The following is a 22,028-nucleotide window of genomic DNA, read 5'->3' as shown; positions in this document are numbered from 1 at the left end:
CAAAATGTTGTCACCCAATCCTTTTTACTTTATTTTGTAGCTCAATTCTTTGATCATTCCCCTCTGACATGATTCCTGCTGTACCAGATTAGCTAGCAGCAAGTTGCTAGCTAGATGAAAAACCCTTTAATGGGTTCTGTTTAGTACTTCATCTGTAAATCATTTATGTAAAGAAAATGTAACCAAGTCACAAATTGGCAGATAATTTTAGACATTTGTGTTGGTTATGAAATTATTACACAGCTTTCTCTTATGCTAAATTCTCTTTAAATTGTTGATATAAACATTTTGTTTAAAGGAAAACATATATAAGAAGATTTAAGGAAGCCATTTTTTCTTTGAGAAAATAGTATACCTCTTAATCACAGCAAATGCACTTCCTCTAATCCACTGAAAATCAGTAAAGCAAATTATGTGGTGAAATAAGGAAAAAGACTATTTGATTTGGAAAGATGGGAGTTGATATAAGTAGCTGTGGAACTGTTTAGAAGACAAAAAATAAGAGATGAAAGGAGGGGCCAGAAAATTTTTTAGCATTGTAGCAAGAGACCTTAAAGAAAAGCATCTTTCAGTACACAAAGGATCTGGGTGAAGAAACCATAGGTATTATTCCTTGGTTGAGACTGTTTCTACGTTACTTTTTGTTGGTACAGGCTAGAGCCCTGGAGAAAGAGAGCTGGGATTATTGAAGAAGCAAGAGGAAAGGTCTTTTTGAGGACTCCAATCTGATTAAATGTTAGGAACCAGAAAGGTGAGTTTTAAGGTCACTTCAGAGGGGAAAAGAGTCACTAGTGGAGACTCCCAAAGGTCAGTGTTAATACCATTCCTATTCAACACCTTCATTAGTGACCTGGAGAAGGGAGTTTGCAATGAAATCTCCAAGTTAATGGATTTTAAGGATTCCAAATGGCACACTGGTGAAGAAGAACTCTTAAAACACCTTGCAGAATTGAGTGAGGGCCAAAAATGTGTCGAATGAACTTCATTATAGATAAATGTACAGTAACACAACTGCAGAACATTGAATTCAAATATACATACTGCTGATCTTGTAATTGTGACACAGAAAAGAGAACTTGAGAGTTATCACTGATTTCAATTCTCTGAGGCAATTGGTTCAATGCAAAATGTCAGCTAGAAAAGTGAAAAATTGTCAGACATGATCAGAAAGAGTTTTGGGATCAAGACAGGGTATCATTTTACTGCTATGTAAAGCCTTAAAGAACCCTCATCTGAAGTGCAGTAGGTCATCCTGAGCTCTCTGGAGGACAGAGAACAATTAAGGAAGAGGGCAACTAAAATTATTGAGGGGCTGACAGCTGTTGTATTGCAAGGACAGACTAAAAAGACCTTCCAACTAGAAGAGGTAAAAACTGAACATATTACACCTGGTGTTTGCAAGGAATGCATTAGTTATTGAACAAATGCAGCAACAGCTGATCTAGGGATACTCACTGAAAGCAGCAACAGATGAAAGCTGGGGAAAAGGAATTCTTTACATCATGGATGGTGAACTCATTAAACTCTTGCCATGGGAGGTTGTGGAGAGGAGACAGATGGAATCATCAGGTGGAAAACAGGCTTGGAGAAAATTCCAACAAGGCCCAGGCAGATGCTAAAGGCAGAGACAGGGATGAACCTCTGAAATCCCTAATCCAAGCATAGTATCTGCTGGGAGAGTGAGAGAGGAGTGAGGTGCAGGCAGTGGCCAGCCTGATGTGCTCTCCTGTGCTAGGAACTGTCTCTGCTGTGGCTGAAGACAGCAGCTGACTAGTAGGTCTGACCCAGCAGAGCCCCTCCTGTGCTTTTGTGTTAGGCTTGGGTGTAAGGGAGGTTTCTCCTGACGACTCTCTGAGGTTTTGCTCTGGCTATAAGCTACACAGCACATATGGCAGTGTTGTCGTGGCTCTCCTGCTGCACACACAGGGGATGCAGTGCTGCACACATTAGAGTGACTGCATTTGGGTAAATGTAGCAAGAAGGAACACCTTCAGCAGTGCAAAGATCAGAGTGACTTTAGTTGTAAAATGGCAGGTAAGTAGTTCCAGTGAGTTTAAACTTGGTAGGTTTTAAAGCTCAAAGCAAAAAGATTTCCCTTGTTTATATGGGTTATATTTCCATCTCTTGTGTATTCACTGATGCTGTCATGTTTCTAGTCAGAAAGTATTTAGTATCTTTTGAGATTTGGGCTGCATAGATGAACATTTTTCCCTGAATATTTTCAGGTCTGGATTTTGTTGTTGTGAATGTGTACTTTGCTACTGTGGCTTTTCCTAAGTAAATGACACCATACAAGGTGGCTCAAAATTAGAGTGTTTTGTAAATTAAAAATATAAGATTTAATTTGGAATTTTATTTATACCAGTCTTCAGAGAAGCCATGCCTTGCTACAGCTGTAAATGTTCCTTTTTGTTCTTTATATTTTTGCCTTTCAAATAATATTGCTGTCTGGAACATTTGCTTTAGTGCTACACTTCATGTGTTACTGCTGGGGCAAAAAAAGATATTTTCACATCTTCCACATTTGCAGATGATTTGCTGCCAAAAGAGAGTTTCACTATTTTATAACTGTGCAGATACCAATGGTTGTCACAGGGTTGCAGAAAAGTGTGCATTTCAGCCTATTAACATTTACATTGATTCAAGATATTGATGATTTTGTTAGTCACTAAGGGACATCTACCTTGAAAGTTAGACAGATCATGCCTCATTTTTTTTCACTCTGTTTTTGTGCAACTTGCAGCATCAGTTTTACTGTTAATGGAGCTTTAATTAAGAAATGTTCAAAATTGGTTGAGTGCATGTTTATATTGTGGATTTTCACTGGCATAGGTCTGTTAGCCTGGTAAATTGTGCTCTGCTGGCTGATCCTGCTCCAACTCACAAGTCTGGATTTCTCTGAAATCAGACAAGATGCTACTGGCTTTAATTTTTCAGATTACCTCATTGCTATAAGTGAGCAGAGGGAGCATAAAGGAACACAGATCTTTGTTATGGGTGCTCCAGTTCACATTCTTCTATATTTGCTTAGATTGCTAATGAAGACAGGCTTATGCTAAACTCTGAACTTTAGTTTACTTTTGTTGTCTCTGCTGTGGGGGCTGTTCCCTCTGCCAGGTGGGCGAGGTAAAGGACTGCAGGCAATAATGTCTTAAATCATTGCAGCAGTTTCCTTTGCCTCAGTCTGTTATATCTAACAAAAATGGATTTTTAGTAGTGATACTTTTTAAAATTCTTGTAAGAATGAGGCTGTGCTAAATTCAGTCTGAAAAACAGCAACATCTGCTTTAGAAGGTTTACAGTGATGTAGGGTGTGTTATACTTCATAGTATGCAGGCTCATATAATCTGTTTATATAACAGTAATGTGATATGAACATAGCTATGGTCTAATTGTTGCATAGATATGCTCTGATTGAATTAGCTGCAGTGTGGCTCACCCACTGAGCCATATAGGATAGGAGAACAGGGATTATACTTTATTGATTTGACTATTTCTCACTTTCATTATTTTTATTTTTAAGAGTTTCAAGCTGCTAATTCTACTTCAAAACCTCATAACTGTATTTCACAAAATTCCCCTTCATCCAGCAGCCAGAAAAAAAAATGGCTTCCCCTTTAAAAGGCGTTAATTAAATGCTCTTATACACCAAAATTCTGGGAGAAAATGTCAAAACACTGGGCAGAAGCAAAACCTTGTTGCATCCTTTTCTGATTCCTGTGCGACTTTTCTGCTTCATGTAATGTGAATAGAATTACAGGCCTGCTTTAGCCTTCTGCAGAAAGGCATGACCGTGGCAGCTCACACCAAGGCTCATCCTTGAGATGCTGAATAAACCAGCAGGTAGGTGGTGTCACATCCTGTGTTGCTGCAGCTCAGTTACCAGTGCCACCTGAGTCAGTTTTGATGCAGCACATAAGAGCTGTGAAGTAGTCAGACCTTGGGTCAAATTCAGTTGGAGGTCCAAGAGTCTGGTGAGATGTCTTCTTTTGCAACATTCATTTACAAAGAAAACCAGCATAAATAAATCAAAAGGTGTTTGCATAAATTTTTCATAATGTCCTTAAATTCCTAGATTTTTACATGGTTTTGCTCTGTTCCTGGTACACACCCTTCCAGCTTCGGGGTGTGGTAGTGAAGGTCTCATTGTGCAGGTGCAACAGCACTGAGATGCTTCTTTGGTGCAGACACCCGGTGCTCTGTGCTGGGTTGAATGCTTTTCACACAAGTAAACCCCTAGCTGAGAGACTTGGAGTGGGCACTGCCTGCCAGGGCCTGAAACAATAGCTCTGACAGATGTGACATGCTCATTAATTTCAGCACTGTTAATGCTGATACTTAGTTATACTTTAAATTCATGTGCTAGTAACTATTTCACTGCTCATCAGAAGCATGTTGGAGCAGGATTAGAAACAACTGCAAAACCTACGAGCTAGGGCTCATTTGGTACCAGTAGTAACAGAGTCAGAGATGAGCCACCTCTTTACCTCAATCAAGAAAGAGCCAGCTGTCACATTGGGATAATAAGTTTTCCCACTCCTGTGGCAATAAGTTTTTCCACTCCTGTGTTTTCCCACTCCCACTCTGTTTCCCTGTAGTTGTTGCCATTATTTTCTTCTGATGAACAAGGGTTAAGAAACATGTTGACACATACAGATTTATTTGAGCTGTTGAAAATGATAAGCCCATAAAGCTGATTGAAACAGTCAAACCCAAGTGATGGGAACTTGTCACCATGGAGCTCAGATCATACTGAGAATGTCTGCACTAAAAGCAGCATATGACTTCTACAGTAGTTGAAGAAGAGATAGATTATTCTGCAGCCAAAACCTGGAAAGGATGATGTTTTACTCTGATGCTGCCAATGGGTTGTACCACAATAATATGGTCTTGCCCTTGGGGAGGTGCGTAACAGAAAAGAGGTGGCAACCAATGACAACAGGGCATCCTATGAATTTTTTTTTTGTAGGAAAACAGTGTAGCTGCTAAAGCAAGGCATGTATTACTAGACTGACTGTGCTCATTTCTAATACACTGCACAGGGTTAAACTTTTAGCCTAGTCCAGTATGGCTTATCTGCTTTCCCTCTATGCTTTCTACAGAGCTGTAAAGTGTGATGATAAACCAGAGAAAGCCGTTGTTTCCTTTGATCTCCCTGATTTGTAATGTGGAAAGACAAGCCTTATTTTTATTCTTCACGGTGCTGTTCAGTAATGCCTGTTTTGAGAAGGCTACCAATAATGCAACACAGAGTCACTGCAGATTTCCATCTCTCTGCCCTACCTCTGCACTGATCAATTTTTTCTCATACCCATAGAAGAGGCATTGCTGCTTTAGTAGATAGGTATAAGCAAAGAAATTCATTACTAACCAGGAATCAGAATACTTGTCTTGTTTCAGGTTTGTTTCTTATCTGGTTATTTATGATCACTCTTTAATTTTCTTTCTTAATTGATGCACTTGTAATACCAGGGAAATTCATGTGGACCTCTTCCCCTGTTGATAAACCAGAAACAAAGAAGTAAAGTTACAAAATGTGTTCAGGGTCACAGTTGTAAGGCATGTAGTTTTAATTAAGTTTTAACTAATTCCCTTTATCTTGTCATAGTAATTATGACTGTACAAGTCATGTCACATTAATATGTGAAAGCAGCACTTTGGCTTGGCTGGTCAAGGAACAAAGCCTTTATGACCTGCCTTGTTAAATTAAACCAGAGAGACTGATCAACTTGTATTTTGCTACCTCTTTTGATAAATTATGTTAAAGATGAAGAAAAGTGCTAAAAAATGCCAAAGGGCCAGCACATATCGGTGATAAATATTGCTGAACTACAGCAGCAAACAAACTGAGAGAAGAGTTCTTGTAGACCTTTTAAACACCCTGGGTTTTGATAATGAAAAATGAAATGTCATGTAACAATGAAGTAGCTTAAGAGAATTGATAATACTTGAACAAATCTAAACTTTATCCTTTTTGTATGATATGGTTGGATACTCTAGAGTTTCAGCTAATTTCTCTATCTTCTTTTAAGCAGAGGATGTCTTACACAGAGTAGACCTATGAGGTTAGCTGGGGTGTGGTTCCACAGTACGTTTGCTGGTTTCTGCTACCAAATCACCCAGACACTTACTGAGAAGAGCGAGTGCAGTGCAGCGTTCTCAGACTTTGGTGGGGCATAAAATCTGCTCTGTTTGGAAAAAGCTACTTTCCACCGTTGCAGGAAAGTTGTTTGAATGGAGTAAGATACTATAAATTTCTGTCCTAGCTCACTTTGCAGTAGATTTCCTATATAGGCAAGCTCATATCAGCAACCTTGTAGCTTAATTAAGTCATCTTCAGTTTTAGCCTCTGTGCTGACTTATGTATGTTTGAACTATAGCAATTCATCTCTTTATTGCAATCTGAAATCATGCTCATAACACCTAGAAAAAGGATGAATAACTTGTCTCAAATTCTTGATGGTGATAGGCTGCTTCATCACCTCACCCCCCCACCCCACCTTACATGCACACTTTGAAGGAGCAAAAGAGAAGTGCCATTTTTCTCATGTTATGCCAATATCTACAGGAGGGGTGCCATACAACCCCTCTGATTGCTATGTCAATCTTTATCTTACTGAGTCATTTTTTAATGTCAATAACTGTTTTATCTGCTTCTGCTGTTTATGCATTAAACTGCTATAGGGACAATTTTTGAAATCCTGGTTGGATTCCCAGGTGAGGTCTATGGCCTTTTCATAGCAAAGACTTTAATCAGTTTTGAAATTCAGTCCCCTTTTCCGTGAGGAATTTGCTGAGTAACAGCAGCACTTCATTGCCACAACATCTTGCAGAAGAATTCAGAAAGACAGCCCTGTTTTCTCATGTCTGTATTTATTTCTTTCCACTACCTTGGAAGCAAAAGGATAAAAAATATTTCTTTTCATTTTCATACAAAGACATCTAGGAAAAGGGTGTGTTTTAGGTCCTTCTCTCTGTAGAACAGCCACTGTTGGATGATATTCTTCACAAAAGAGGAGATAGAGTATGTAGGAAATTAAAACATTACTCCGTTTTACTAGATACAAATTTTAACATTATGTTCTTAAGTTTTACCTGCATATAGAAAAACATTGCAGGCAAAGGTGGACTGACTTTAGAGGGTAAGTAATCAGGAAAATGACAAGTAAAAATAAGAGGATTATTTAGGAGTCTGTTCGAGGGCACCACCTGTTTGTCCACACCAAGATTGGGATATTGCCTATAACTGCCATGCCAGTAAAATGAAACACAGCATGTTTTGAGGGTACTCAGAGCATCCAAGACTTGTAAGATTATTTTTTTAAAAACATATCAAAGACCATAGAATTCAAATAGAGGTAAATATAGTAATTTAGAGACATTTAGGTTAAACTTTACAAAGACTGGGAAAAAAAGGAGCTGATGTGAATTTCCAAAAAGTAACATTTTCCCACCATTTCAGTTGGCATTTCTTAAACTATAAGACACCAAATGTCTTTTGGCTGCAAAATAGACCCAACGTCTGATCTAGAAATATTTTCTTAATAAATTAATTATGCAGGAAAGTAAGCATACACTTACTTTGACAAGAGACTTATTTTACAGGCACTTGTATGTTGGGCATTTGAAAAACTGTCTGGTCAGGAAACATTTAATCAGACTCTCCTATATTTTTTCTGCAGCTCATTTGGAAGTTAAATGGCCCAAGAGCAACTTTTGCCATGATCAACAAAATAACTAAATGTTTTTTGAGAAAACATTAGCTTGGGAGTATTTACAAATCTCTGTAAATGAAGTGTCTGTAAAGGTACTTTCTACTGAAATAAAATATAATTGTATTTTTAAAAGTTTTCAAAACAATGCGCAAAAAACCTTATCTTGCTTCTCTCAGACCTCTTCTCTACTTCCAGATTCACAACTAGCAGTACACAGCAAACCTGCATACTCACTAATGTTGTTTATTGCTGCACAATCTGCAAACAGGAAGCACCTGGGAGATTAAATCTCAGCGTGGGTTGTTAAAAGGGCAAGAAATCTGAGACCCTGAGAAGGCAACTGCTGATATCCTGAGACCATATGAAGTATCAGAATTAGGGCTCAAGCCAGTGATTGGCAGGATTCTTGCTTGACTAGAGGATTGAGATGAAAATTAGTGGGAAGTAGTGATTCAGAAAATGTGGAAGTTCTGTCTCTGCTTGTGAAGAGGGAAGGCCTGACTACATCCTGGATGTACCTAGAATGTATTGCTGACTTTCATAAATCAAGCTTCTTGTGTTTTTATGCTTGTTTTTTGTTAATTGTGATGAAAACGTATGGAAGTTGCTCTTTGCTCTCCAGATAATTATCTCCCACTAATTATTGAAATGTGAAGTTTTGTGGACACTCTTTAGCAGTTGAGGGGAAAAGTACATGCTAGGAGAGTTTTCAAAAGCATTCATATAATTATTAGGATTATTTTTCTTTCCCCCCCCCCCCCCCCCCCCTTATGCTTGAGCTTTAAGTGAATAGGCTTTTTAGCTTTGTTTCAGCTTGCTCTCTATTACAGAAAGAATTTTCACCATCTGACCCTGCATTAATCTAAGCTATGAAAGACTTTAATCAGATGCTGCAATGTGCCCATTTCCTGCAGGCTCCTAACATGAATTGGAACCTGATGGAAGCAGAAGCTGACTTTCTTGGTAATTCGTTGTTCAAAGTGAGCAGGAGATCTCGGGAGTGGCACATTTTGTTCCTCAGCAGGAGTGGAACCCCTACTTCACTGGAGGAAAAAAAAAAAAAAAAAAAAAAAAAAAGAAGAAAATATGCAGAAACACAGAGTGAAACGAAAAGTTTAGGAAATAAAGTTTAAGAAGGGGGTTGGATAGAGGTATTAATGCAAGTCTGATGGAACCTGCTCTTCAGGATCATGCCTTTTACTTCAGACATTCCTACCTGCTTGCAGAGCTTGTCAACATAGAGTCTACAGTGAAAGGTGTGCTAGCATTCCTACCTTACAGCCAAAATAGGTTGTTAATAGTATTAATTATAATGTTATTAATTTTAATATTGTTCATCTATATTATTAATCTTGTTTCCATCACAGAGCAACTAATACTTGCTCAACCCTAGCTGCACCCAAACTCATATCTGGAAGTTAAAGAATCTGAATACTGAATAATCTACATTCTAATCTATATCATTCCCTGATATTTAATATTTTCTGCCCATCTGTCATAAAATCAGGGAACATTTCCTTTGTAGTGTAAAGAAAAAAAATCTATACTCTAAGGGTTTTGTGAGCCAGTGACATTATAAGAATTTTTTTCTTTGAAAGAAGAAAACCAGTATGCAGTTCTCTAATGTAATTTTTATTCCGGTGCATTTTACTGTTCCTCAAAAAGGAAAAAGATCTATTTTTCCAGTTCCCCAGTTCAAGCAATATTTGTCAGGAACACCACGCTACCCCTCTAAAACAGAAACTAACACAAAACAAACCCAACAACAACAACAAAAGAACGACCTAAATCTTACAGCTTGGAGAATAGGAAACATAAAAGTCCTATTTGAGAGCCTAGCCAGTGTGAGACAAAAACTGGAACCAAAAGTAAGAGGTGTAAAAAGAACACTTGTGTCTGTACATTCATTGGAAAATAATACTTTCTAATTGTAAAATATTCCTTCTTATTTGTGTTAACACTGATGCTGGTCAAAGATTAGCCTAGAAAAAGCCACTCCCTGCTTGTCCTGCTTACTCAGCTCAGTGCAGCAGCTGTTCCAATAAGCAATTTGATGTTTAGCACCTGAGAATTTTCTTTCTCCTTCAGCCAGGATTGCAAGCTCAACAAAAATTATAAAAGCATGAAGTTTCATAACTCCTACTTCCTAATGCAATAGCCATAGAAAATCTGGGTTATGGTGCATTCATTAGCTTTCTAGTAAAATTAATTTTTATATTTTAAGGCTTTCCTTTTTATTTTTTCCCCACACAATGAAAATTTCTTCTGTGTGTCCTAAAGGAAGGATTTAAAAGAAAAGGAAGGGATGGGGGAAGAGTAAAAAAGAAAGATTCTTCAGTAAAAAAGTACTGATTCTTACCTCCAAATGGCTTTATAAATATATTCTTAGCTTGTAGCCTACAATCAGAAGTTTACAATTATTTTCAGCTAAAAATGATGAGATAGAAAATTAGTCTGTTATATTTTTCAGGTTTATTTTAGAAAGGAAAATAGTTATTTCTCACATTCTCAAAATTTGAATTTACATAATTTATGGTTACTTTCAAGTGGACTTCTCTCCCAGTTTCTGGGTTTACTCTTCCAGTTTTTTCAGCTCCAGCAGATTTCAGATAATTGTGGTGATATGAAATTTAACTTAAATTCCTCACGTCATGGGACATTGTTGCTGCTTTCTGATTATTGGTTCAGAAATGTTGACTGAAATATACTGAAAGATTCGGGAACAAAACTTTAAAGCCACTTAGGAAAAGAGTTCTGTTCTAGAGAAATATTGATGATTTTGTTTTTCTGTATTGCATGGATTCTTCCTAGAGTGGCATTGCTTCCTTAGGTATGACAAACTGTTCATCAATCCAATTTTTCCTGGCTTTGCTTCTATGTCACTTCTTGGCTGCTTTTATTTAGGCTCCTCAGGCTCTTGCCACCTGAGATTTGTGGGAGTTGGGCACATGGATGATGTAGTCTGAGAAACAGGAAAGATTTTGTGAAAGCAAGATTTGTCAGAGTAGTTTCACCTAAGAGCCCCTCAAAGTGTGGTTAGAGCCTTTTCAAGTGGATATACAACTGAGCACAAAAGGGAACTCTGTGTTTCCAAGCCTTTAACCTCTGTAGCATTAAACTTTGCTGGGATAGGTGGAGGAAAAGGAAAATGGGGAGGGGAGGGACAAGGTTAAAATCCTCTCTCACTGGGTGCAGCAGCTATTTCTCAGATGTTGCAATACTTTTTTCTGAACTGTTTAGCAGTTACCAGAAGTACAAAGTTAGACCAAGAAAAGATTCTGATGGGGGATGAGAGAATTAAAAAAACCCAGTAATGAATCATCAGTTTATTTTATAATTTACTGCTAAAAAGGAATATTTCATCAGCTGTACAAGCAAGAAGACATTGCTGAGAACTCTGTAGTTGTTGCTCTTAGAAAAATCTTAGTGTGCACCAGAATAGATCAAAGCAAACCCATCTTCATATTGGAATTAAAAAATGGTTTTGTAGCTTGCTAACTGATTTACCAGGATTACTGAGAGTTTCTGGCCCTGTTTCGTGTGAGGCTCTAAGGCACTGAGGAGAAAGGATTTGAAAGCTGAAGGTGTGGTTTTCAATGATTGCAAGGTGGGTGCAGGTGGAGAATATAAACCAAGGAGAAGGTGGAAAGGATCCTGACTATGGAGGATCTCCTCTCTGAAGACAGATTTAGGACTCTTTATTACCCTCTTTTCAGACATAGCATGGTATGAAGATAATTTGACAAGATTATGAACTTTCATGGTATTTATGAGGAAATTTATATTCATTTCCTCAAGACAAAGATATCTTGGCTATTTTTTCAACAGAAATAAATTGCAAAATGCATCTAAAGGTCTTTTTAGTTCATTCCTGTTGGAAGATACCACAGATCTGTAATATGCTTGAAATTACTCTGTTTCCTCTGTAGACTTCAGTGAGAGTTTGCTTTATAATTGTTTTGGTCACAGCAAACACTTTCTGTTATGCCTCATGTAGCAAAGAACTACTGTCTAAGAAATTCCGAGAGGAAATTTGGAAGTCAAGTTTTTTTGAGTTTGGCATTCTTTAGAACAGAAGGGATGGGGTTACATGGAGAATTATTGTCTTCAGTATTTGTGCACTTTCAAGCGTGACATTCTTAAATGTAGTTGCTTGGATGGGAGAAGATGATTCTTAAACAAGAATCTGCAACAATATGTGTCAGTGCACTGCTTATGTGTGTAGTAGTCTTGTCTGAGTGTTGATGACTCTGGTATTAGAATAGCACTTGACAGATCCTGTCCTGTGTGTCTGGATATGTCACTTTTGTGGCTCATTCCATTCTTCCCCTTTTGTCTATTAAGACTATAACTTCCTTGGAGTTAGGGGATTGTGCAATCATCATAATTAAAGACAATGATGAAACTATGAGAAATCTATTCTTTTAGAGGGTTTTCTAGACAGTGCTGCCATATGTGAAGTTATCCAGCATTCAAGAGAAGTCTGGTTTTACTTCTTCAGTGTCTTTGGAGACAAAAGCATTTTGTATGTATATGCAGATAAAAGTTCTTTAGAATTTTTTGGATCTTGTAATTGATTCTGTGGACATGTGTATGCTATCTCAATGTTCAATGTTTTGTAATCATGCTACAATATTAGAAATACAGACTGTTGTAGAGAGGGCTGTCAGTTGAGGCAGGCAGTATAAACAACACAGTGTGTTTACCAAGCTTGGCAAGATCATTATTCGGAAGGGGTTTTAGTTAAATTAGTTGCAATGACTACACATTTGGAATGAAATTAGATTCAATGGCAAATTAAGATTAATCAAATGAATATGGCATGTCTTCAACTGATAATGAAGTTTGTGCAGATGTGCACTGCTTTCTCTGTTCCAGTGATTCCAAGCACACATAACTAGCTGAAATGTGTAAAGTGCAGTATTAAAACTAGCTGTAACTTCACTGATCTCTTGTAACAAGAGGTTGCTTTTGTTTGAAATGCAACAACTACTCAACTTCCAGGAAAGAGTTGCTATTCAGCTTAGGAATCTCCTTTCATTTTCTGTCTTCAGGTTCTAAACTTGAAGTTCTCTACATGTGCACATGGTGCCGCATGACACAGGTCAAAAGTCAGTATTGTGGCAGCCAGCTGCCTCTAAGGGACCTGTACTAATGATAGCTATTGATCCAGTGCTCAGTGTAGCTCCAAGGCAAGACCAGCTTCAATGCTTTTCCCTTCTCCTGCTCTCTCATTTATAGTGAAGTTCCCCTCACCTCAGACAAGGTGTTCACCCTTGGGGATGGAACCTACTTATTGCTGAAGTACCCTGTGCATTCATTTATCAGATTTTACTGCTACATTTTTATTGCATGTTTGTAGCTAGAACTTTCCACAAGAAGAAATATTTAATATGACATAAGAATATCCACGGGCACCATTCAGATTACTTCAGCTGTGAAGATCTTACCCATCAGTAGTACAATGCTGTGTAGAGCAAAAGTGCTTCTGTGCTCAACATGGGGTAACTTTTATTAGCTGAAAGGAATTTTAGAGTGCTATTAGAAAATAGCAACTGTTTGGTTATGCTGTGTAGCCTCTCAGTATGTCTATTGATTACCATACTATTAGAATATAAAAAAATTAACTTCAAATAATATTTTTATAAATGGAAATTTAAATTTGATAAATCTGTATTTTTGAATACGATTATAAAAAAATCAATTTGATAGCTGGCTTTTAAGGAATTTAGAGTGCTACTAAGTAAACCTTTAGGCTTTGATTCTTCATTTTATGGAGCACATTAAAATTGAAGTAAAAGTGATGCACAGTATCTGTGAAATGCCTTGCCTTGAATTTTCAAATCAGTGTGTTGCCTGTGTATATTATGTATTATGCATATCTAAAGAAACGTGTACTTAATGGGTTTAAATAATGACTGGAGCAATTAATGGCAAAACCCACACAAATCCATCATCTGTTCAGGCGGCCCTGCCTCTCAGTGGCAAATACACAGAGACTCGAGGGTCCCTGGGAAAGTAATACTGAGTTCTACTGCTGCAGCCAGAGTAGGACAGGACTAGATGGAACTGTGCTGTAAGTACTGGCATCGTTGCTCTAGAACACTAAACATAACCCCCTCACCCAGTGGATGGAAACTAAGCCAAGACCAGTATATTTCAGTGAACTCATTCTCTTCTTATGAATAGTGAAATGGAAAATTCGACAACATAATGGAGTTTCAAGATATTTGCTTGTTTGGAATAGGGAAGAAAATGTAATTCCTTTTTTTCACCCCCTCCTTTTAAAACAGAAAGAAAATAGGTGATATGAAAATCTGATTCTAAGTAATTTACATTTTCCACCTCTAAAATAATCTTCATCATGGAGATAAGTCTGCATGGTACTTTGTAGACAGAATTTGTTATATATATAGTTAACTTGAGGAAGTAATTCAGAATCTAGTCACTGCTGAATGATTTTCCTCTTAAATACCTACTATGCAATTTGAAATTCAAATTTGCCATTTGAACTATATTTTTGGTGATCAGTCCTGCTGAATAAAAAGTGTTGTATGAAAAATTGTTATGCTAAATAACTTGCTAGGAAAACACAAGAATATCCATCAAACAGTAATGAAATGTAACCTGTTAATTTCAAAAGGTTCCCACACAGAACTTCCTGGAATGTAGTGTAACATCTGTAAATGCTTCTGATGCCTGGGACCCTATTCTTAGCACAAGCATAGACTTCATCCCAAAAGAGCCTTTTTTTGCTTAAAATGTGACACAGAGAGATAAACCAAGGGAGAGAGAAAGGAAATGACGGGTGATTTTGAACCATTAATATGTTAGGCATGTCAAATGCCCCATGGAGCCATGCAGTGCCTTAACCAAGGATTAATTTTGTCTGAACCATAAACTAAAGATAAAACAAAATTGCTGTGAAATGCTAATAAAAATTTTTCTTCCAAAGCTACTCTATCAAGCAAATCTTAAGAGAAGAAAATGTTCCACAGCTGAAGACTGATTAAAGAGCTCAAATGGAATGAAAGAAAGAAAATAATAAAAATCCAAAATAATGCAGAAAACAGAACTGTCAGTGCTAGGTATGCTAATAACCTTACTGCTAAATCACCGGCTTTCAGATCACTTGTGCTTCATAAGTTTTTGCCTTTCTGTGAAGATAAAGACATTGAAATAAATGGGATCGAGTTGAGGTGAGGGTGGGGTTAATAATCTGATCAAGAACAAGAAGAGATAAACCTCAGTTTAACTAAGATTCAAATGAATAAATGTAGGGATTGACATTATGGTGGTTAACACCAGGAAACAGCCTCCTTTTGGGACACGAGTAGCTTTGCCCGGAAATGGTATTCTAACATTTAACCAGGTTGAGAAAAAAATCCCCAAATAATTGAACTGGACAGATAAAGCTTCATTTTTTTAAGGAATTCCCAGTGTCCCAGTTAAAAAAAAAAAACCCTCTCAGTACACTGTCAACAACTCAGCTGTTATTTGTACAATGCCAGGAACAGATTCAGTGAATGATTGTTGTTGTGATTGCCAATACGTTAAAAATAGAACAAGAAAAGACACTGTATAAAGAGCCCAAAATAACAGTTTGGAGTGTTTCTTTCCTAAAAAAAAAAAAAGAGAGAGAGAAGAAAAACTAAAGAGAAACCAAAATAAGAAGGCAGAACTTAGTATGTCTGTAATATTTAGTAATGCTGGGTGTATTTGTCCTGTAAGAGATAAAAACTCTCTAAACAGAAAAATATGTATAAATAGTAACCCTTCATAAAATTACAGGGATGCATCTTTAGTTTTCATTTGAAACGGAAAGATTCTGTTGCATGCATATAAGCTACACATTCCCAACTATAACTTGAGCATCCACTTGCATGCCTGGGCAGACCAAATCAGAAATGCTGAAAGATGGTCTTAGCAAATGTAACATTACCGAATGCCTTGGCATACACAAGAATTGTTTTTCTGCTTGACCCTGTAATGCACTGTACTTAAAAACCCAACAAAGCTGCACTTTGCACCAAAGTGAACTGTGCTGGAAAGTCACTAAATCTGACCCAAGACTTGACTCCATACCCTATGGCCTCAAAGGGAGCATGTGTTGCCTGGTGAGCTGAAGCCAGGGTGCTCATCCTTTAACTGCTGACCTGAAACGCAGCATGATTATTCTACTGAATAAGGTAATTACTTTCAACGAAAGAATTAGGTTTGGTTTTATTGTTTTGTTTTGTTATTTTCCTAACAGTTCTAAAAACTAGAACCTTCATAAAGAAGACTGCCATGAGACCAATCTCTACATGGTTGTGGGTGTTTTGGCCCTGAAGAATCAGAGGGCTGTAGCTGGAGGCTGTGTGGGGCAGTTTTATCTGGCAGAACACAGACTGGTGTGTTCTGAGAAGAAAGGAAGGGGAAAGAAGACCCCAAGCAGAATGCTCTGTGACGAAATGATGCACTTCCCCACAGTATCTGCTTCCTTGTCTTTGTATATCATGTTAGGGATATACATATATATTTTTCAGGAATATCTCTGGGAATGAGGGAGTTTCTTTGTGTCCATTTTTTGAGGGATTGCTGACTCATGCTCTCTTCCTGGAAACAAAAAGAAACTTTTGTTCTTTTAAGTTCAGTTGCTAAATATACTGACTTCACGTCATAGAAAGGAGATATTGGTGACATCAGGAGATGAGTAATTCAGGAGTCCTTTGGTTCATGTTCACACTGTAAAGAAAGTGGTATTTGGCCTAGGATCCTCTTCAAATGTTTTTCTCCTTCCCTGTTTATATCAGACACTAGGTGCTTTCAGTGACTTCCATAAAACAGATTGAGCAGAAGAAAACTGGCTCTGCTACAGGCATCCCATGAAAATCAATCATTCTCCTTGGCAGTGGAGAAAAAAAACCCAAAAGACCCAAAAAAATCACCCACAACAAAACCACCAGACAAACAAACACAACCCAAACACCACCTTATGCCATACATTAAGTTTCACAGACTTTGCCCACCTGGGCAACCCTATGGCAGAATTTTAAGTACCAGTTTTGGGAAAAGCCCAAGCAATGGGACTGCTACTAATGGAAAAGCTTCCTCATTCTAGGCATTGTCCACCTCTGTGTATTCAGGACAGCAGCATTAAAAATCAGAATTAAGATGGACATAATTTTGTTGATTGCTATATATATCTTACACATTTCAAAAATACCATATTCAAAAGAAGGATCCAATGTGCCTAACTATTCAGGATGCAATTATAATGAAACCTACTTAGGCCAAAACATAGGTTCTATAAAACTTGGATTATATAAAACCTTTATTTATAAATGTAGATGAAATAGTTCCATCAATTCTACTGACTAGCAAAATCAGTTTCCTGAACTATAAAACTTGCAATGTTTAGTTCTTAGCTAAACCAGTTTTTACTTTATAGAGATTCAGAATTATACTCTTCTTCTCTTCTTCTCTTCTTCTCTTCTTCTCTTCTTCTCTTCTTCTCTTCTTCTCTTCTTCTCTTCTTCTCTTCTTCTCTTCTTCTCTTCTTCTCTTCTTCTCTTCTTCTCTTCTTCTCTTCTTCTCTTCTTCTCTTCTTCTCTTCTTCTCTTCTTCTCTTCTTCTTCTCTTCTTCTCTTCTTCTTCTCTTCTTCTTCTCTTCTTCTTCTCCTCTTCTCCTCTTCTCCTCTTCTCCTCTTCTCCTCTTCTCCTCTTCTCCTCTTCTCCTCTTCTCCTCTTCTCCTCTTCTCCTCTTCTCCTCTTCTCCTCCTCTCCCTCTCCCTCTCCTCTCCCCTTCCCTTCTGCACTTGTAAAGTCTGGGCACCAAAGGTCTTGGGTGTGGAATGAACTTTGAGAGGACATTAGGTGAATTGAAACTGACCTTCTTTAAGAAAGGTTTTAAAACCTCTGTGTCTGATAAAGTCCTTCCACCAAAACTAAAGCGTCACTTGCAACACCCAGCACTCATTTTTTAAAAAAATATTTACAATTCTCTAAAGTATCCCTAAGAACAGAATATTTTTACAGCCCCAACAGACAGAAGGTCCAGAAATTCCACATGCTTTACTAGAGATTTCATTAGCACTAATCATTTTTATGTAGAAACATTCACATTCTTCAAAGCTGGTGACAGTATAAACACTCAGATAAAAGGAAGAGGGGTTTTAATGCAGTAAGAAGGTTTATTTTTTTCATTGTCTTGTCTTTCAGTGTAATTTCTGTAGGCTTTCACAAGTACTGATCACTTACAACATAAGAGACGTGGAAGCCTTGTGCTGGATGAAATAATTCTGAAATGTCTGACTGTGATATATATAAAAGCCAAGAATATGATGACTTTTTTATAGACTTATTTTAATTAGAATTATGTTTTCTTAAATATTTTATACCAGGAAAGCGAAACTGAATACGAAAAAGCATTTTCTTTAGAGCCAAGTCCTTTTTCCAGGGTCATGGCTTTATAACTAAACTTAATGTACAATTATTTCATGGATTCTGGTAAAAAAAAAGCATTCCATTTACTGAAGAGCAGCAAAATTATTCTTTACTTGTTACCTCAGCCCTTTGCTGTAGCTCTGCAAAGGTAACCTGAATTGGACCTGCTTTGAACTCTTGTTGTCCTCTCCTCCTCATCCCACCTCAGCACAAGATTTGATGCAAAGAAAGCTCAAAGCAGGCTAATGAGGCAATTTTGCTTAAGGGCACTGCTCCAAGCATGGGCAGTAGCATGGAAAAATGTACAGGGTTTATTTGATAAGAAATGAAATGAAATGGACAGGATAGGCTGATCTATTGGATCAAGTCCATTTGTCCCCTCAGCTATGGACAGAAGGATTTTTAAGTGGAGATGGGTGGTATGCATCCGGTGGTGCATCAGGTAGAGATAGAAAAAAACTTAAAGAATTATATAATACCTGAGAGGAGATTGTAGGAAGGGTGGGGCTCAGTCTCTTCTCCCAGGTAGCAAGTGACAGGATAAGAGGAAATGGCTTCAAGATGTTCCACAGGACATTTATATTGGATATTAGGAAAATTTCTTCACTGAAAGCATGGACAGGCATTGAAACAGGCTGCCCAGGGAAGTGGTGGAATTCACCATCCCTGGAAGTGTTTGACAGCTGTGTGGATGTGGTACTTAGGGACAGTATAAGTGGTGAACAAGGTGGAGCTAGGTTATCAGGTGGACTTGATCTTAGATGTCTTTTTCCAACATGAATGATTCTATGCTTCTTTTATTCTAAGAACTGGATGAAGATGGGAAAAGAACATTAGAATGGCTGATCTGTTTCTGCTGACTTGTAGTTTTCCCTCCACAGAGAAAAGTGGCAGCCTCTGAAAGCTGATTTGGAGATGGAAGCTACACTAAACTGGTGGATCAGACCTGCTTCTCTGCTTGGCGTGTCATAAATTCCTTTCCGCCCCTCCAGTCAGCATGAAAATTTTTGTTTGGTTTGGAAATTTTCTTCTTGCTGTTAGATTATCTTTTGTCTTCTTGAGCTTGCACCGCAATCATTGTATTTTGGAGCCTTTATATGGTGTGAGATCTGCTTCCTCAAAGTTAAAGCCCAATAAAATATCTCAGTTTTTTGGGGAATGGTGAAGCTTTCAAAAAAAGATGCAGCTCAGGAGGAGTTTGAAATCTGTCTATTGAGGTATTTTGTAATGATGATGCTTTTGTGTATACAAATTAGAACAACCAAACCTACTTGTTAGAGGGAAGAGCCAAAAATGGCAGTCTCATCCCTGCATTTTTCCTGCATTTAAAAACAGCCGCATTATGACTATAATAGCAGAAATTCTTTTCTTTTCTAATCAACAAAGCAGGCATAAGTAAAAGAAAAATTGTAAGGTGGCCCAACATGTGTAATGTTATCCTTGTACACACAGTATACCTCAGATGTACACCACAGGAGTATAATGGGGTGTATTTAAGCAGCAAGCATTGTCACAAGACTGCTCACAGCAAAAGCTTCAAGGACTTAAGAGATCCAGTAATATGAAATTAGATGAATAGCACAGTGGTTACCCATATAGAATAAAAAGTGATTGTGAGTGAAGCTATTTCAATTTAGGTAAAGTATTAAATGGGGTCCCTGGGGATCATTACTTGAATTTGTACTGTTTCTAATCTATAAAAATGCCCTAGGTGAAAAACCTAACTGCAAACCCATACAGTTTTCTGTGAAATAAACATGGGAGAAGGTAGAGTACAGAACAGTCAATGAACAAATGTAACTTTGAACTAGGTCAGCATATAGCAAACAGAATCTGTTAAAGAATATATAGCCAAGCAGATGGGATCTCAGAGCTGGGTAAATCTGACAGGAATAGAACTGTACTTGGTTAAGAAAAATTTAGTATGGAACACAAATGAATTGTGGTAGAAAGCAAAAAAGTGCTGGTCATGTAGGTAGGCTGAAAGGCTGGAGACTCTGACGCTGAAAACTATAATGGCAGAAAGTAATATTTCATTTCCAGCAAGGAAGGGAAAGTGGAAAAACTTGCAAACTCCAGTTCACTTTTGGAACAAGCAATTCCAAATTAATTTAAACATGAAACCTGATCCAGCTTACTCTGCACCCTGAAGAAAACTAGGGAAGTTTGAGATGAATGCTGGCAAAATCTACTGCCGACCAATTTTGAAAACATCCAGTGATCTATCCCAAAAACCTGAGCCAGAATCAGATGTAGTTCTTAATGCCTTTCAGGAAAATATAGCAAGGAGACTTGGAAGAAATAAAAGGAAGTATCAGAATTTTTATCCCAACATTTAAGAGCAATACATGAAAGTTTTCCCTATTGATTATTCACCTTAGCTTAATTTGCTTAAATGCCTTGCTAAGTTAAAGATTTTCCTATTTGTTTTTGATTGTGGGGTTTTTTGTTTGGGTTTTTTGTTTGGTTTAGTTGTGGGGTTTTTTTGTGGGTTTTTTTTTTTGTTATACAAGGTTTATATTTCTATAATTTTGAAGTGAGATTTATATTTTTGTCATTTTGTTTTGTCTTAATTTGTAGCTTTGCCAAAAAATGTCCTAGAGTTTCCAAAAATGCTTTTCTGTTGCTTGTGTTCAGTTAAAAGATTATCTAAAAAATCCTAGGTGGATTTTATATGATCAACTGTGTTGTCAGATATAACTGGATATTGACTGGAATTTCCACATGACTATGAAAAAACGATTGGCTTTTTTTTTTTGTTATACATGGATATGATTTTTTTACCAAACCTTGTTTACTATGACAACCTCTCACATGTTACATGAAAACTATTTAAATTACATTATATTCCTTCATTTCTACCAGTACATTTTGTTTATCAGGTGCAAAAATGCCTTCATTTTACACACTGCTCCTTGCTGTGTAACTTAGCTGTAAATAAAGTATGGTCTTGATCTCTCTATCTCTTTTATTTCTTCTCTTTTAAAAATGATGCACAATGTTTGTGCTCTGTTATCTGTTTCTCTCTTTTTTCTCAGAACAATGTGTCTCCTGGGCTACTCTTTTGGCACAAGGCAAGAACAACATTTCTACAGGCGGTGGAATTAGCTATATTTTGTTTTCTGGGGTGAACTTTGTCCACAGAAGACTGATTCAAACTCTCTTTTAATAATTTTAGTCTATCTGCTTGATGAGACTGAATGTAGGATGAGTTTCTAACATGGTGACAATTATTCTTTCCACTATTGATACTGCATTTTCTTTCTCACCCATGTGTTTAGTGCTTAGTTCCGTCCCCAGAGGGAGCAGTCATTCCTGTAAGTTGTGTTTTGCACCCATTTATGTTCCATTACTTGCTCCTTACTTTTCCCTGGTGCATGAGCTGGGTTGATGTACAAGAAAGCATTGTCCTGCTTGGTCTAGTCAGGTTATAGACTATTCATCTGTATTGGAGCAGTGAGCTGGCAGAGGTGGTGCTTCTTGTCAGCAGCCCACGTTGCTGGAGCTCGCAAACTACTGGGAAGTGATAAAATTAATTTCATCTATTTAATTCCTTACTTCTTTCTGTTGTGGCAGCTTACATTGCCATAATGGCTTAACACTTTGAAACTCACCCCTAACCTTATGCTAGTGTTCTGCTGTGTGTCCTTAATTGTGACTTCAGTGTCAGAGCATTGCTTACCTTTCATGATCCCCCTCTCTTTATTGTGTACTGGACAACTATGGTTGTGTTCTAAATTATAATTGCATAGTTCAGGGTTTCTTCTGCATTTTTTAGTGAACACTCAGTTTTTCTTCCAAAATGATCATATCAGTCACAAGCTTATCTCATATCTGGTCCTAGTTAGACTTGTAAAATTGGCTTCGATTGATCACAACCCCTAC

The 22,028-nt window shown here is 37.5% G+C and overlaps 1 long non-coding RNA gene across 2 annotated transcripts in view; it reads left to right on the top strand.

Annotated features, from left to right (window-relative positions):
- The window catches only part of LOC115494937 (uncharacterized), a 54,606-nt gene extending 33,503 nt beyond the window's left edge, over positions 1-21,103 (top strand). For both annotated transcript variants that reach the window (XR_012055540.1, XR_012055539.1), the window contains one exon: positions 19,025-21,103. This is a non-coding gene — a long non-coding RNA (uncharacterized lncRNA). The remainder of the gene's footprint in view (positions 1-19,024) is intronic.
- Positions 21,104-22,028: the final 925 nt, after the last annotated feature.

Source organism: Taeniopygia guttata, chromosome 4, assembly GCF_048771995.1.
Source record: "Taeniopygia guttata chromosome 4, bTaeGut7.mat, whole genome shotgun sequence".
Classification (NCBI taxonomy): Eukaryota; Metazoa; Chordata; class Aves; order Passeriformes; family Estrildidae; genus Taeniopygia; species Taeniopygia guttata.
Note: the sequence above shows the minus strand (reverse complement) of the source record. Positions and strands in the feature narration are given on the sequence as shown.